The sequence below is a fragment of the Mastigoproctus giganteus genome, chromosome 6 (assembly GCF_048544385.1).
Source record: "Mastigoproctus giganteus isolate SK-2022 chromosome 6, ASM4854438v1, whole genome shotgun sequence".
NCBI classification, from domain to species: Eukaryota; Metazoa; Arthropoda; class Arachnida; order Uropygi; family Thelyphonidae; genus Mastigoproctus; species Mastigoproctus giganteus.
Genome location: NC_143580.1, coordinates 218,978,249 through 218,995,036, shown reverse-complemented (window position 1 = coordinate 218,995,036; position 16,788 = coordinate 218,978,249). Strand labels below are relative to the sequence as shown.

Here is a 16,788-nt window from a genome sequence, read left to right as displayed (position 1 = left end):
AGCTCTATAGACTCCAAATCACTAAAATATATGCAACAACTAATAGTATGCAAAAGATATTGAGCAAGAAGGTCAAGAATATTCTAGCTCTATAGACTCCAAATCACTAAAATATATGCAACAACTAATAGTATGCAAAAGATATTGAGCAAGCCGCTATTCTTTTTAGGATAAATAAACAATTGAGAGAGATTTCACCACCTTCAATTGTAACAGTTACAAGATTGGATAGTGTTGCAATGTACCTTCAAGCCAAAAAGCCAAGGGTTTTATATGGTAAGAACTGCTAAAATTTTGATTATACGCCACTATTTTATTTATTTATTTTCAATTCTTCTAACCTATTACTCTTTTTACTTTAATTTTTCTCATTTATATTCTATTTTATAAGCTTTCAGTTATTTTACACTCATACATTCACCTTAAATTACAGTATAATGATTGAGATGGTTTAAAGTTTATAATTTAACACAGACACCTATCTTCCGTCAACACATTGAGACCAGATACCAGACTGACACCTGTTTTCCTTCACACAAAATTTATCACAATCACTAACTCCTTTATCAGCATGCTACAAATATATAATACCTCAATTTATTCCACTCTGACAAACTTCTCCATTTCCTAAATATGGTTCAATAAGCCTTGCATGAGCAATAAGGAAAATAAAAAAATTTTTTTTTTTTTTTGCATACAGAACTTTTCAGGAAGATAATCCAGAAAATACTTAAATGAAGCTCAACAGATAAGAGTTTCACCAAAGTCTGCAATGACAATAAGTATATGATTAAATCTTTTAAAAATATACATATGTTCAGTTTGATATAAACACACCAAATTAATGACATAGGGGCTCTGATCACTGATTAGGTTGATTTTTGGTACGATATCTATTTTATGCCCTTTAGCACACACGAACAGTTCCTGATATTCAGAAGGTTTTGGATGCATGATACCTGAGCACCAACAAAACAGATATACTGATATACAACAAAACAGATATACAGATATACAACAAAACAGATATGCATTAATAAAAATATATCAATATATACCACTATGCCTTACATAAGGAGGATAATTAAGGTAATACTTAATATACAATATGACCTAACTTCATTAATTATATTACTTCACAATACATAAAAATAAAAGTGTCAGCGATACTAAAAACAAGTTAGGCAACGTACACATCACATTATATTTTAGGTATACTCACATTTTTGATTGAATAAATATAATTTTATCCTGAAAAAGGCCTCTGAGGTTGGGCAAATTCAATTTTAGCATTAAATCAGCTCACACACCAACCATAAGAATAAGTATTTATTGTAACTAAAATATTTACAAATTAAAATAAAAATTTACAAAAACTGCTATTATATTAAATTAAATTATATACATGTAATAAACATTAAAACTGTGATAAAATCCTTGAGATAAAATACACTAAAATAAACCGGATTAAAAGCGATAAAAATCTCTGGAGCTTTCGGAAGCATCGGCTTCCTTCCTCAGCAGTAACAAAACTTCCTGCAGCACGTCCATATATAACAGGCTCACGGTACTTATACACGTGGTGCAGTCGGTACTTATACAAGTGGTGCTCACGGTACTTATACACGTGGTCTGAACTGGAAGCGGAAATAGCTCGGGAACGTGTTAAGCAAAACCGTTCATCCGTACTTAGGATGATAGTTTCAAACAGAGGATGCATATGCATACCTCTGTCCCTATTCATAATATTGTGGTCGGATGAACAGATTCGTAGGCTCTGCACTCGATCCACGATAACCGCATCCTCTGGGGAGATTTGATGCTGCTTCTCCCAAAAATGTTCGGCCACAGCAGACTTATTGTAATCAGCGGTTTTTATAGCATTTGCATGCTCCCCCAGACGATCCTTGAGCCGTCGTTTTGTCTCACCCACATAACATTCCCCACAATCCGGGCATTTTATCCTGTATACTACTCCACTACTCAAGTCCTTTGTTATTGGGTCTTTTACCTGAGACAACATTGTGTGCAACCTCCACCCGGGAAGCTGCACATAGCGTGTTTTATAACCCCGCAAAACTCTAGCGAGATGCTCAGTAACGCCCGGATAGTAAGGAATGTATGTGGTAGCCACAGGAACAAACGGTTCCTGACGGTTAGACTCGATTCCTCTACTAAACCTGTCCATGATCCTCTGGGGGTATTCGCATTTTCTAAGGTCTGCTTTGACTCGTCTAATTTCACATTCTTTGTCCTCAGAGGTGGTGCAGTGTGACCCTGCTCTATCTAGTAGAGCTTTCACTACACTATTCTTATGCTGCCCAGCTTGTGCTGAACTATAATGGGTGTACTGGCCTCTGCACATAGGTTTTTTAAACACAGAAGTTTTGAGCCTAGGGTCTATCCTAGAGACCAGTACATCCAAGAAAGGAAGGGTACCTCCTGTCTCCACCTCTGAGGTAAATTGTATAAATTGGGAGAAGCTATTAAGCCAATGGAGTGCATCATCCTCTCTCCCTTTCTGGACCACGGTGAAGGTATCATCAACATACCTTTTCCATTTCTTTATGGGACACTGACATCCACTAAAAACCCTGTCCTCTAACTCCTCCATGGCCAGATTGGCCACGATGGCGCTAATAGGAGATCTCATGGCTGTACCGTGAACCTGTTTGTACATAACACCTTGGTACACCATAGTGGTGCTGGCCAGAGAAAGTTCCACACCAGAACAAATATCCTCTACGGGGTTTTGCGGGGTTATAAAACACGCTGTGTTCTGTTCTACGAATCTGTTCATCTGACCACAATATTATGAATAGGGACAGAGGTATGAGTATGCATCCTCTGTTTGAAACTGTCATCCTAAGTACGGATGAACGGTTTTGCTTAACACGATCCTGAGCTATTTCCGCTTCCAGTTCAGACCACGTGTATAAGTACCGTGAGCCTGTTATATATGGACGTGCTGCAGGAAGTTTTGTTACTGCTGAGGAAGGAAGCCGATGCTTCCGAAAGCTCCAGAGATTTTTTATCGTTTTTATCGCTTTTAATCCGGTTTATTTTAGTGTATTTTATCTCAAGGATTTTATCACAGTTTTAATGTTTTTTACATGTATATAATTTAATTTAATATAATAGCAGTTTTTGTAAATTTTTATTTTAATTTGTAAATATTTTAGTTACAGTAAATACTTATTCTTATGGTTGGTGTGTGAGTTGATTTAATGCTAAAATATAATTTTAATTACTTTTAATTGATTTTAGGGAAAATAAAAAAATGCCAGATTTATACTTGTCTCTATTCAATGAAAGTTGAAATTTCATGTCATGTCAAATGTTTTTGAAAGAATCAAATATAAATTTCATGAAAATAAATTCACTGGAAATACAGCTATTACATGCGAAAAGACAGATGTACTTAAACAAGTGCTTACGTGCAAACATGCCTAATAAAGCGAAGAGTTTTATTATTCCCAGTCCATATGCTATGCACATGGTGTAATTAAGTAAATATTGTCATTTCCTTCCGGCCATGAAGGGAACATTGCTTTTGTATATATACTTTGCTGTTTGTATTTATATACCTGACAATAAAGATTTATTTATTTATTTGACACTAATTTGTTTTATTACTGTCAGTGTAACATGTAGCGATTACTCTCTGGTAACAATGGAATTTATCTCTTCCCCACTGTTCAAGTTTGCTTGATACCAAAGGTCCATAGGGAATTTAGAAACATCACCAGTTCAGAGTATCACATATATAACATATCACACAATATTTTGTAATCAGGTGTTATTCAGAAAATATCATCTGCCACATATTTTATACAATTGCACGAGAGATGATTTTATGTTTTATGGTACATTGGCAACATAAGCTACGATGCACAAAGTCCAATTGTATGACAGATAGTGCCACATTTATCATTAGGTGAATTTATCATTTGCCTGGGACACCAATGGACAAAAGAGGAACAGTATACAAGAAGCATCAGTATTCTGATGCCTACTGTATTCTGTACTGTGTTCTGAATAAATTGTATCATTACAATTATATCAAGAGAGCACCGAAACTCATGTACCTAAAGGTACATAAGAAATAAATCAAGTCCTGAAGACAACAGATACAACATTCATAATTTTCTTCTTGAAAACAGTGATTGAAAAATTAGAGAAAAATATGCTTAATAAATTCCTTAAGAAGAATACTTAACTCCAAATTCAAAGAAAATTGCTCATACCCATTATCATGTTGTGTTAGTTCATCCTTCTAATTAAGGATCCAAAATCTGAATGACAAATGCCCAATGTACTAAGCTCATACAGATGATGTAGTGGTTTCCCACTGCCTTCCATGCATGTGTTATGTACAAGGTGTGATCAAAATGTTTGGGGAAGCATTCCTGATATTCTTCTTTTGAAATTGCTAACAGTTCCTGTGCTGTGTTCTGAATAAATTCCAATCTGCAACAATCATTCATGGCCTCCATGATGTAGGCATTCATGGCTTCTGAATTTCCTCAGTCACCACAAATCCTCGGTTACTGAAATTTCAAAGGGGTTTTAAGCTTGGAAAATCAAAAAAAAATAAATTTTGTTTAAATAATAATCACTGCAACTAAATCTGGTGAGAATGGTGGATGGAGTACCACAGTAATGGAGTGTTTAACAAAAAATATTTGAATGGAAAGTGCTTAGATGATGTCATGATGCAAGTGCCATTCCCTGAAGCCCACTTTTCCTGCTATTTTCTTCAAACAGATTGCACAATTACCATAGAACTGTTTTGTAGTATTCCTGGTTCACTGTCTGATCGTCTAGGACAAAGTCATAGTGAACAATGCCAGAAAACTAAAAAATATATGATAAACACAAGATCTACATTTTATATCAAGACAGTCTTGCATTTTATGGGCTTTGGAGAAGAGTTTTCCACTGACAGGATTGGGCCTTTGTTTCTGGGTCATAGCCAAACCCACAATTCATCACTAGTAATGATGGAACAAACAAAATATTCATCAGCAGCACATTAAGAACTTTCCTTTCAATGAACTTTCCTGTGTTAAAACTGATTGACATATCACATAAGAAATACCAATTGCATAATATCAACTGAGCAGTTCGTTAAATGTCAATCACTCCTCGTCAGATCACAAACACAAGAATTTATGGCCCCCTCATTAAACTTTGCAAACCACAAATAGCATATTTTCTAAAAGCTGTTCTTAATATTTATTTGGTTTCTGTTATAATTTTCCTTAAGTTGAAACAAAATTTGATACAAATTCTCTGATCAATAAAATCATGAATTTTAAAGTGCAACAAGCCACATCAAATACTTGCAGTTTAATATAAAAATATTAAACTGAAAATATAAACACTGATAACAAAAAATGTGTAATTAACAGTAAAGAACTATTCTTGTGGCCCACAACCTTCAGTAGTTTATTTGTTTTGCCCAATGCCAAAAATAGTTGGATGCCTTTGCTCTTAAAGGGTTTGTTAATTATAATATCCAGTGCAAGGAGTGGGCTAAGGCCTCATGGTATTACAGCTAACTCTATGTTTATTTCAGCATCTGCCCTTTTTGTTGCCTCCATTGCAGGCAATCTAAACTAGCACACACTAAAAGAACCAGCTTTCTCAGGTCACTTGGACATTGACCATCCAGCCATGACTACAGATTAAAACATTTTATGAACACTGTATAACTTCACACCATAAGATGCAGGTGAATTTTAAGTAATATTTTCCACGATAAAAGTACATCTTATAGTCCATAAGATACTGCATCTGTAGGTTTGAATGAATCAGAACTGGTGTGTATAATGTTTGCACATGTTGGATAAACTCAAAAAATATCTTTATCTTGTTTAATAATAATTATTAAAATTTATTTAATTATAATTTAAAATTTAATCTGAGCACCAAGTGCCCAGATGAAAAATATAAAATTCTACCCCATTATTGGACCTGTCCTTTGTGGGGTTAATGCAATGGACTCTGTGCTGAGAAGGGCCCCCCCTTAACCAAGGCAGGGGGAACTTCCCCTTGCTGTCCTTTTCCACAACATTAATTTCCCATGCTCAGGTCCTATGAACTCTAGGACCAGCCTTAACCAGATGGGATCACTTCCAGTCCTTTAACGAAGTTCTCCCTTCTTGTGCAGACTAAATAAAAAGCATGCACCGCTTACCATTAAAATATAAAATAAAATGAAACAAAATAAATAATAAAAATTCATATTTACATACATGATACATACACATATCAATTATTCATTAAGTAACAGATTAATATGTGAAGTGGTAGGATGACAAAAAATTATTAGTACAATAAAGTATATTGATTCAATGAAATCAGACTGGGACTTCTTTAGCATCAACTCGAAAAATGTTGAGAGAGAGATATATACATTCATTATGATAAGCGCATGTTCTAACCACAACATGGATAACCATGCTGTCTATAGTGACTCTACACTGTATATTATATTATATTGAAATGTAAATGTATTTTTAATCATTTCTTATTCAGAAAAAAAAAATTGTTTGTGTCCAATTCTTCTCAACCCTTTTCGCTAAGATTAATGCATACAGTCAACTTAAAACACGTTTCTTCTTCCCAGCAATAGCGCTTCAATGTGTAAGATACAAAATGTTCGAAAACCAATATGTTCCGCACACCGAAAAGCAAACATACGTAAATTTTCGAGTTCGTTTCAATTTAATTAACAAATTTCACAGGTATCACGGATCAGAGTGTCTACTGCGATGCAGAATTTCACAGTAAATAAATAATGGATTATGTTCATCTCGTGCAAAGAATTCGTTGCACCAAGCAAGCCTAGTATGAGCCAGTCAGTCACATCTTACTGGATGAGGAGAAAAAAAAAAAAAAGTACAATTTACAGAATTTCACGGGTTTGTCCAACTGAATAAAACCATCAAGTCCATGCACAATATTCAGTTCAACTATCAATAGCTCTCATTCCACATTTCATTATTCTTAAATTACTGAATTCAATCCCCTTTCTTTCGGGCCCTGAAAGTAAACCGCGTCTCGAGAGCCTGTACAAACAGATAAATAAGATCAAAACGGATAATTCTCGAGAATATTCATTTGGAGAATAGTCTACTCACTGGTCTAGACTATATATAAAAATTGCTGATATTTCCAATTATTATATTCATTAACTACAATGGTCAAAGTACTTAGTACCCGCTTTGATCAATGCAAGGATGAACATTTATCCACGTGTTTAATTTACTTATTTACGAGATTTATTTAGATGCAGTATAAAAACGATGCATATACACCCAGATAGAACACGTGCAACTGATCATAAACAAAATACTTGTCTCAATACTGTATTTTCAATAAACAGTTACTCAAAAAATAGCATATGCTGTTTGTAATGAATAATTACGAATTTTCAGAAATTTTATGCGTGATTTGTATTTACTGTCCTTACAGTTAAAAAAATACAACTTCTATATTAACCATTCGAGACAGAAAATCAACTGAAAGATTTCTACAATTAAAAAGAAAAAATTAACTTACATTTATTCTTAATCCGAAATAAGAGACATAAAATATATCAGATATAGATGAATGATGGAGAAGTGCAGAGTACTTTCTCAAACCTCCACAAAATTAAAACACCGGTATCGCTACATACTTCAAATCACATGTGACCGAATCAATGACAAGTACGTTAGCAGTATGGTCATATTTACATTCCCTAACCAGTTTAAAGGAAAGATAATATCAAGAAATCTTGACGACAGTTGGTTTACACCACTTGTCTTCTCCAGCGTGCAGCATGAACACGAGTGGTTATTCAATGGTTCAAGCCTATCACGCCACCTCTCACGTCAGACGTACAACTGTACACTGTACATCAGCGTAAGTTTGCTGCAGCTTCGCGAAGACTACAGATGTTATTCGCAAGAAAATGTTAAGATGTCTAATAAAAAGCGAAAACTGAGGGATTATTCTTCTCTCTTGGGGATTATTTTAGAATGTTTTGCTATGTATATTATGCTATAGCTCTCTAGAGAATATAGCGCAGGACGCATTACTCTCATTGAATAAATGAGTATTTTACTCAATCTTTCGTATTTCTTTCCGTTCTCTATTACACATTTCAATGAAAGGAGTAAATAAAGATTTTAAAATACGGAAAAATATTTCTTTTACACAAATACTGTATTAAAGAAATGTTCAGTAACTGAAACCGGCCGGCTTTTTACCGGTGTATATCATAGATCATTCCGGTTGAACCGGCCCTCTCGTGATAAAATTCTCCCTTAAAATGTTCGAAAGACGAGGAAACATTAGATTGACAAAGTAGGGTTTGAAAAGTTAATTTTGAGTTAATAATTATACAATATTTTTGTTCTGTAATGATTGCAAATATATCTATTAGTTCCATTATTAAAAATATCTATCAATGCATTTGCGTAATCCTCGCAAGTTAGTGCAGTTGATCAGAACTCTCCCAGGATTTTCTAAATGAGGGGCCTAAATCGGAAGATCACTAAGCTTTAATCATCACGTAGTAGTAAAATAAATCCACATTTTGATCATAAGGAAGCTCTGCTTCCTTTAATCTCCCCCCCCCCTTTTACAGTTGATAGTGTCGCGGCTCTCTCTCACTGTAGGGAAACGCCTGGGTCCTCTTCTTGTTGAATTTGACCTTCTTATCATTATATTGACACCACGGTTTTGAAAATCAAAATTTAAGTTTATAATTATGTTTAATATTCAGACGTAGTTGAAATATCATCTCAGATGCAATGGATTAAATAAAAAAAAATTGTTTGGATCTCTGTGTGATTTTTCATCCCAAAACTTCTGGGTTTTCATTATCAAAAGGAACATTATCCATACACAAGATATACGAATCGATACACACGATGTACGATCGCAGCTACACTGCTCGGCAACAAAATGTTTTTCATGAAGATTTTATTGTGAAGAGTATCGCCGAAGGCGAATATTTGATATAATAGGCATCTTGACATGCAAATTCAGAGTATCCGGCAGAAATCGATCTATCAACAAAATGAGACGGGCCCTCCTGGATGATACAGTTGGTAGGATCGCCGTCCTCTCTACACCGGGTGGAAAAGACATGGTTCGAGTGCCCAACACGGCTGAGTTAGTCGGTCTCAGGCGATGGGAACAGGTTTTTCCTCCAACAAATAGAAATTCTACCTCAGAACACACGCAATTTACAGGCAATATACACGGAGTAATATGGCCTTAGTTGTTGATGCTCCTAAAACCCTACTACAACAACTACTACATTAGAGAGTCGCACATTCTGCAAATTATTCACGCCTATGAAACCATGAATTGCAGCCACATCATTTCATTCCCATTTTTGGTTTGTTCAGTAGGACAGCGACATCTCCATATTCAGGATGGCAAGTAATCGTCATTTAAAAACTATTTATTAGGTTCACCCATAATGTTAATTCAACTACCCATTTGTCTCTGGGCGATTTGCCTGCTTTGCTCGACGAAAAACCACTGGTTCCGGGGGGGGGGGGGGAACCTTGCTATTTATGCCTAAGGTCGACTAACTCAGTCACGGAGTGAAAAAAGCCCATAAAAGTTCCTCATGTCATCAAAGGGATTCGAACCTGGGCCTTGTCCGCTGGATGTGGTGGGGGGGAGGGACTGTGACGATACCACTGTGCTACCCAGGCACACTCATCATCGCTTTGATGATACTTTGAGATGGTGAACCGTTCCACGACTTTAAGCCAGGCAATTGCAGATGGAGGTGGAACATTAGCATAATGTATCACACAGTATCGTCTCCGCACTATAGAAGCAGTTTTGAACATGCATACCTCTCACTCAAACCAACATCAATCACATTTCTGGCCCTTTTGCAGTGATTCTGTTCTTTACAGCGACACGAGGCGGAGTCGAACATGTATATCTGTTCGGGTCTAAGCTGACTCCCAAGCTTACGTCTATCTCCACCTGTGTATAACTGTATTTATGTAGAACCTCTGCAAATCGGTCCTATAGGAGTATTAATGTGTGGGGGGAGGGGGGTCAGTAATATGTAGTGTGATGTTCTGGTGTTAGTGACAGGTCACTTCGCCACCAGGGAGCTACCAACACCCAGGCAGCCTTCCCAAGGCATGCACAGCCAGGCCAGGGTCCACTATACTGATTGTGCAAACTGCACCAAAATCCCACACCCACCAGTAGATGCGATAGATCAGTAGCTGCCACCACGAGTTTAAAGCATAGAAAGGAGTTAAAGTCTATTCCAACAGAATAGACTTATGTGAGGGACTCCACGCCTCTGTTTTTCATAGAAAAGCAGAGGTACATAAGATAAACATAACTAACCACAATCATTGATCATAACTTGCATGGGGTAAGGACCGCCATAATTTATCCACAAAAGAGCACGAGTTGGCTCTATGGTGTCACGAACTTGGTGACACCCTATTAAAATCAGATGGAGCGGATTCGGACTAGAGAATATTTGATGCTGAAATTCATTGAGACAAAATTAAAGTTCAGAGTTACAGGTATCATCGGGTGATCTACTATCTGTACAGGATATTAGACTACCCGATTGTAGTACAGGATATCACGAACGCCGAGGTCTACCTTAATATGTGCGACACTTCCATGCTCCCTACGATGTGAAAATTTTTTGGGAAAAGATAATGTTTGTTTCAACAGAATAATGCTCCATAGCCAGCGAAAAATATCGATTTGAATTGTATGGAACGCTTATGACAAAACCGGAATGTCGGTGAGAGCCAGACCAAAGCGCTCTACATCGGTAGCTCAAATGGTCACTGTTCCACAGGAGGAAAGGAGAGCTATACCCATTTCAATCTATTGTTTCTTGGTACTGCACGAGTAGCACACGGGCGCCTCCGTAGCCAGGTGGGCAGGAGCAGCAGTACGTAGCACACGCTTCTTGATTAGACTGGGGTTCGAGCCCGTGAACACCAAATACGGAGGATGCGGAAAGGTCAGGAAATGACCACCGCATATCCCCGGAGCAATATGGCCTTAGTTGCTAATGCTCCTAAAAACAAAATAACAACAACAACAACAAATAGCACAGTGGTATTGTCACATCCTCCCCACACCGGGTGGAAAAGGCCCGGACTTGAATTCCGTCGATGGCGCGAGGATGTTTTATGGGCATCTTTCACTCCGTGGCTGAGTTAGTCGGTCTCAGGCATAAATAGCAAGGTTTTCGTCCAGCAAAGCAAGCAAGTCGACTAGAGAACACACGCAATTTACAGACACAATACACATGGGTAGATTTTTTTAAATAGTTTATCGTTCCTTGGTAGAATGCCTACTCAAGAGGGTAGACTGTATGAGACCAGAGGGGGGGGTGACACGCACGGAAGTGAGTAGCAGTAACGTGAATGTGAAACCGAAGTGCGTCCGGATATTACTTGGAGAGAGTATATAATGACAAAAGTGTAACGGTTTGCTCTACAACTGATAGATTAATGAAATTTGGTATTAATGAGTTCATAACTTTTGAATTTCCCTACGTTGTTAACCTCAACCACCAATGTTGTAATAATTGCAGTAATAGGGTTTTTAGGAGCATCAGCGACAAAGCCATGTTGCTCCACGTGTACTGTCTTTAATTTGCGTGTTCTGAGGTTAAATTTCTCTTTGCTGGATGAAAAACCCGAGTTTCCGGGAATCATGCTGCCCTCGTCGGAGACCGACTGACTCAGCCATGTGGTGAAAAGGGCCCATAAAAAATTCTCCCTCATCGACGGAACCCGAACTCAGGTCTTTTCCAGCCAGTGTGGGAAGGGCGGCGATCCTACTAACGAGGTGTGCTGCCCCACGAGTGATACTACCAATGAAGGCAACTTATTCCAATAACAGCTTGCTGACAGAAATAAAACTTCATGCAATTCATTCGAAATTGAATTCATGGCCCTTAGTTCTGGAACCATTTATTATAGTGAACATTTTTCTCTCATTCATTTTACTATTTTCGGAGCCTTACTTATCTCAATCAAAATTTCCCTAAGTTGTCTAGTTTCCATGCTATGCAGCCCATATATTCGAAGTTTTTCCTCATATGTCCGCCGTTGCCAATCTCATCAGCAGGTTTCCCTTCAGATCCTTTCAAAGAGTCCGATGTCTTTCTTTTGGTGCCGTCTCCATACCAGCACACAGACCAAGTGTGCCCTCACAATTACCTTATAGTGGTATTATGACCTCTCCATCTCTACAAGCACTTGCTCGATAATTCATCGATAGGACACCGTGGTGTCCTATCCTTGCAGCTTATCTACACCTCTCGGAGAACATCATGTCCGACCATATCGTTATATCGTCACTCCCAAATCTCTCTCTTTCTCCACTGTTTAAGCTCAACCCCATTAAGTGTGTAAGTTATTTTGAGTTTGCTGTTCACAAAGTGTAAGAATCTTTGTGCATTAAAAATTAGCTGCCACTTTTCTGACCATCCCTGAACTCTATCTAAGTTATCTTGAAGAAGTTATGCCTGGTGATAATCATTAAGTACTCTATCAATCTTGATATAATCTGAAAATTTTGAGATCACCCCCTTCATCCCTTCGTCGATTTATGTTAGAAAACCAAAAACAAGAGTGCCAGTGTTGATCTTTGAGGAACCCCACTTCTTACTTTAGCCCAATCTGAAGATTAACCGTCAGTCACAACCGTCTGCCTTCTGCAATCAATGTAAGGATTTTTTTTCTCTGAGATTTCAGGATGTCCCAGCTTATACAGTAACCTCTCAAGACTGAGTAAAATACTTCGCTAAAATTTTAAGTAAACAATAAGATCTTTATTGTACAGTTCACCGGTACACGCAGGTACCACGACCATACAATACCCTTCACGGCACCATGCCAGGGGTTACCACGCCAATGTTGACGAAACAAAGTCAAATACTTTTTTGAAATCTAAGTAAACAATATTACCTATACAATGAGTTTAGTCTATAATCAAAGCCAGTTTGGATAATTGATATTTAAGAAATTGTCTTCGAGACAAACTGGAAATTATGATTTAGGGTAGAATAATTTTACTCCTGGAAACTCCGGTTTTTCGTCCAGCAAAAATAATTCGACCACAGAGCATATGCAATTTACAGATATATTATATTTTGCCTAAGTCGCTGATGCACCTAAAATTCTATAACAACCAACATATTACAGTTCCATTAAATAAGATTCAACTTAGAAATAAATAATGGGAATGCGTGAGAAACATTCGAACAAGACGGGGGGGGGGCGAATTGAGGAAACTAGACAATTAGATAGGATGGTCGGGTGATGTGGGTAGCATTCTGTAAGTGTTTTCCTTTTATGAGATGCTGGGTAAGCTTGCTTCCTTGCATCAATTCCCACTACTAATACTAAATGCCACACCATTTTCATGTTAAAATGTCTTCACTCAGCTTTAATGGATATTTGTTAGCGCATTAAATTTGCCAAGAGGGCTCAATATGGACAGTGAAGATGGAAGGGTGAACCACAGTGGTAATACTTGTAATTACGTAAATGCCAAGGAAAATGAGGCACCAGGGTATTGTGTCTATAATATAGTAAATTCTTAAGTTAGATTCCTGGAGGAAAAACTAAGGGTTTCAGGAAGGTGTACTATGTATTCCTCCAGCTCGGATACAACTCGGCTACATTTTGAAAAAATCCGATAAATGTCTTCCCGTTCAGACAGTATTCGAATCCTGGCACCGTGTGTTCATTACCATTCAGTGACGGACTAAAATACAAAAGTCGGTCCCGAAAACTCCAATATCCAGGGAATGAGACGAGCAATTTTCGAATTGGACCATATGCAATCGGCAATTCTTTAGCTGTTGTGTTGTTGGTTGTAGGTTTGGGCGTATCAGCAACTTACGCCATATTGCGCCGTACATAATATGTCTGTAAATTGAGTGTGCCTGTGTTCTGTGATCGATTCTGTTTGCTGGACGAAAAACACTAGTTTTCAGGAAAAAACCATGCCATCCTCACTTGAGATCGACGAACTCAGCCACATTGTGCAAAAAAAAAAAAAAAAACGTAAAAATTCCTCGGGTCATTGAGAGGATTCGAAATCAGGTCTTTTCCACCCGGTATGGGGAGGACGGTGATTATACCAACTGTGCTACCCACGAAGATTGATTCTTTAGAGCGACAGGCTAGACCAGAGTTGAATTCAAACATGTTCTTCACCACCGAAATGCGATATTTTTTTTCCATTAACTGGATTCAGGGTAGCATGGTGACTATAATCACCATCCACTCCCATGCTGGGTGAAAAAAAATGGGGTTCCAATCTCGTGAATGACACAAGGAACTTTTATGGGCTGTTATCACTCCGTGGCTGAGTAAGTGGGTCTCAGGCGAGAGGTTATTCTCCCAGAAACTAACTCGGGTTTTTCGTCCAAGTGTAGTGGTTATAATCACCATCCTCTCCCATGCTGAGTGAAAAAGAGGAGGGATGAGCTGTTATCACTGCGTGACTGACTCAGTGGTCTCAGGCGAGAGGTTATTCTCCCAGAAATTCGGGTTTTTCTTCCAAAAAACAAGCAAACCGACTAAAAAACATAGGCAATAAACAAACATACTCATAATACAATCGTGGCATTAATCATGCATCAAACATCTTCGTACAGATAAAAAAGAAATATATATATTAGGAAAATCATAAACAGCTTTCATATCTTTCAATCAAATGGCAGGAAAACCAGATTTTTAAAATATCAATTTTCACGTGCGTAACGAATAAAGAATTGTATACTGCAACATTTTAAAGGATTTAAATTCAGAAATCAAGCCAACACATTACTAAATGCGAGCAACTGACAAACGCGATAACAAAGTAGATATAATTACCATCCTCTCCACACCTGGTGGAAAAGGCCTGGGTTTGAATCCCGTCGATTACTCGACGAATTTTTATGGCCTTTTTCATAATGTGGCTGAGTTAGCCTATGAGAGGGTCCCATAATTTTTTCTCCAGGAAACTCGGCTTTTACGTACAGCAAAAGGCATATAGACCACAGAATAACTCAATTTACAGACGAGATATACTGACGCCTCAATGCCTTAGTTGCTTTGGCGCTTAACATGCATTTTAAACAACCGAGCCGAATTCATCGCATGCAAGCAATACAACAAAAGAAATTACTGCTTGCTCATTTTCCGTGGACGTGGCCTAGATTTGATTATCGTTCCTGGCTGTTGATAATGTATACTTCTTGTCCAGATAGCAGAAACCATTTCAGGTTATTTTCACAGTGTGACCAAGTTATACGGTCTCAGGTGTTTTCAATTTTTGTTACCTTGGAAATTTCTGTTTTCATCCAGCAAACAGACCACTGAATACAAATAGCTTGCATGCAAAAATTGGTTTTGGGAGTTACACAAGTTACCAAGTGTAGGAGTTATGGGGTTATATCTTAGCACGTAATCTACCTACACTGTACCAAAGTTAATTGGTCTGAAGCGAGAAATGCACGTTTTTTTGTTTTTTTTTTTTAGATTATTCACAGTTTACAGAAAACACCATATACTAACATTTCATGGCCTTATCTGCCCTGGAGATTATTCTAAACAGCTCAATCTATTAATTTTTTTAAAGAAAACACTCAGGTGTAAAATAAATTCACTCACTTTGATTCATTTATGCAAATGCTGGTTGCTCTATAGAAAAAGATTGTTTTAAAACTGCCAAATAAATTCAGATTACAGGGCTTGAGGTTTAAATTAAATTGCCCTTGCAGGTAGTTGAGGCTGACAGTTTGAATAAATTCAAAGGTTCTTTATTATTATTATTATTATTATTAGCTATATGGTGCAAGGAAGCCTGAGGCTTAGGCTGCACCAGCCAAAATTCCCAAGTTACCCTAAAGGGTGGGGGGGAGAGAGAGAGAGAGAATCACCAAGAAAGAGAAGAATTATGATATCCAGCTCAGGACCCTGGGTGTGCGAAGCAAGCCCATATTCACCAGATGTGAGCTCCTGGGGTTATAGGTGGAAAGGAAAGCATTTCGAGACCTTTTTTCATTCTTATACTCAGCAGAACACGCTCCCAGTTTGAGGAAACCTTTCAAAAACGCCCTTTATAACTTCTCAGGGACATCAGTAAAGCAGAACTACTAATTGAAATAGCTGTACAAGCATTTAAAGCGAACCTAAGTTTCAAAGATGACTGTACATTCCATCATCAGGGTGATTTACATAACGGACTTTCATCACTATCATTTTAGCTTAGGACCGTGACATCACTTTTATATTTGATGAAACGACGTGATGCATAAATATATCTGGGGCATCTATCCGTGCTGTTCAGAGTACGCCAAGCAAACTCCTTCGATTTAAATTAAGAAGCTGCTTTAGAATGTTTTCTCTTTTTTCAGTTGGACTACTTTATCTGTATTGTTGTTCAATATTACAAATAAAGGACACTTCTATACAAAATATCTGTTTTATAAAATACTTTGAAATCAATTCCAAAGAAGACAGATGAACTTCACACTCGTCACAAAGTACTATTTTGTGAATAGTGTTATAAAAATTATAAATGATATAAAATAGGATGGATGCGCACAAATTACGAAAACTAATATTTACTAAATATATAAATCATGAATTATTATTATTATTTTATTATATTAATCTTAGCAGAAACGTGAAATACGTGTTATCATTAAATTTCTAACCCTTTTTCTAACCTTTCTTCTTACATTTCTAACCCTTTTTCGCGATGATGTTA

At 37.3% G+C, this 16,788-nt stretch overlaps 1 protein-coding gene across 1 annotated transcript in view; it reads right to left on the bottom strand.

Annotated features, from left to right (window-relative positions):
* Gnpat (dihydroxyacetone phosphate acyltransferase) overlaps positions 1–7,751 on the bottom strand; it is a 153,907-nt gene extending 146,156 nt beyond the window's left edge. Inside the window, exon 1 of the mRNA XM_090375697.1 lies at positions 7,570–7,751. The gene's annotated coding sequence lies outside the window, so the exon portion shown is untranslated. The remainder of the gene's footprint in view (positions 1–7,569) is intronic.
* Between the last annotated feature and the right edge of the window lie 9,037 nt (positions 7,752–16,788).